This window comes from Mirounga leonina, unplaced genomic scaffold (genome assembly GCF_011800145.1).
Source record: "Mirounga leonina isolate KUSES-001 unplaced genomic scaffold, KU_Mleo_1.0 Mir_173, whole genome shotgun sequence".
NCBI lineage: Eukaryota > Metazoa > Chordata > Mammalia > Carnivora > Phocidae > Mirounga > Mirounga leonina.
Genome location: NW_023270447.1, coordinates 72826784 through 72828421, shown reverse-complemented (window position 1 = coordinate 72828421; position 1638 = coordinate 72826784). Strand labels below are relative to the sequence as shown.

The window sequence follows — 1638 nt, the reverse complement described above, 5'->3', positions numbered from 1 at the left end:
TCTATGATAGTATCTATCACACTGTACTATCCTGTATGTTTACAATTCTATGTCTGAAGAAAGTGGACCAAGAGCTTCTGGAAAGCAAGGACAGGCTTTTGGTAAATGTACAGTGAGGGTTCAATGCATGAACAAAAGATATTGATGGTCCTGCTATGGAACAGTTCACATAGGTCAAGACTCCAGTCACCCCTGTTATATTCAAAATCACCTGATAATGTGTAAGTCCTTGATCATAAGAACAGATACTAATGTGGGTATTACATCTCCTCATTTGATCCTGGAAACAGCCCTGAGAGTGGGTACAGTGGGAAAATCATTTCTATTTTACAGATGAGTAAATCAAGGCTTAAGGAAGATGAGACTGGCCAATGTCCCTGAGCCCCCAAATTCAGTTCTATTGTTGACTCCTGGGTCTCCTCGCCTGTCCTTGAATCAAGAACTTGTAAGACTTCCTGTCACCTCTTCATGGTGGAGGGGACATCAGCAGAGATGACTCACAGGAGGCAAGATGGGGAAGCAATTCTCCTTCCCCCTTAAAAAACTGCCCCACATCACCACCTCATTTGTTCCTAATAAGGAAAGCAACCATCTCAGCGGTTATAGCCTTGGACCCTGGAGAAAGAGGGACTGAATTGAAATCCTGCCCATCGCTACCATTTACAGGTTACGTGACCTTGAGGAATTAGTTAACTTCTCCTGCCCCCCCCCCCGTTTTGTTTGTTTTGGTTTTGGTTTGCTTTGTTTTTATTTTTAATCTGTAAAACAGGAGTGAGAAAAAGTTACTTAGTTAGGGTTGCCTGGAATACTATAGGAGACAAAGCATCTTCCGCAACGCTTAGCTATATAGAAAGGTCTTAATACTTGCTAATTACAATTACTGGCCCCAGAAATTTTCCTAAGCACTTTTCAAGTATCATCTCTTTTAAGACAACAACCTTATGCCTTAGGCGACATACAGGCTTGGAGCTGTTAATAACGCCCCTGAAGAAGTCAAGACTTGAACCCATAACCTCACAACCAGGCAAGGCTTGGCAAACACGCGTGGTTCAGAGACTGCAAGCAGCTTGCTCATGGACTCGTGACCAGTTACTGACTCTACTCAACCAGATTTTTTATTCCGAATTGATAGTTGGGCATAACTTCTGAAGGTCTGTAACACGTAAGCTCCATAAAACTGGATCTGGGGAGGTGAAATGGGCAGTCCTCCAGAGGAGTCGAGAGACCGACTTCTGCCCCTGATTGTAGGTGAGGTGAGTCTTTAATTTAGACCTCTTTTTCCTTACCGTGAAGTGGGGGAAGAAGAATTATTAGGGTCCCCAGAGCCCTTTCCAATACTGACTCTCCAGAGCAGAAAACCCTTGCTCAGGTAAAGGCTCACTCAAATCCCTCCGGCTGAGGTTCATCCTCCGCGGGGCCCGCAATAGGGACGCGTCCCCTTTAAGGCGCCAGCTCGCCGGTGGCGGCGGCCGGAAGTGTTGAAGCCCGGCCTGGCGGCGGCGGTGGCAATAGCGGCCGTGGCGGCCTCTGCGCATGCTCCGTCGCCCGCCCGCCCTGGCCGCTCGCCGCCCGCCCGCCCGACGGAGACGGTGAGGAGGGGGAGGGGTGGGCGCGCGGGCGCGGGCGCGGGGTGGGGTG

At 49.0% G+C, this 1638-nt stretch overlaps 1 protein-coding gene across 3 annotated transcripts in view; it reads left to right on the top strand.

Annotated features, from left to right (window-relative positions):
- The first annotated feature begins 1518 nt into the window (after window positions 1-1518).
- GMEB1 (glucocorticoid modulatory element binding protein 1) overlaps window positions 1519-1638 on the top strand; it is a 33928-nt gene continuing 33808 nt past the window's right edge. The window contains exon 1 of one of the 3 annotated variants that reach the window (XM_035019304.1): window positions 1519-1589. The gene's annotated coding sequence lies outside the window, so the exon portion shown is untranslated. The remainder of the gene's footprint in view (window positions 1590-1638) is intronic. The other 2 variants (XM_035019307.1, XM_035019302.1) reach the window with 2 other exon arrangements.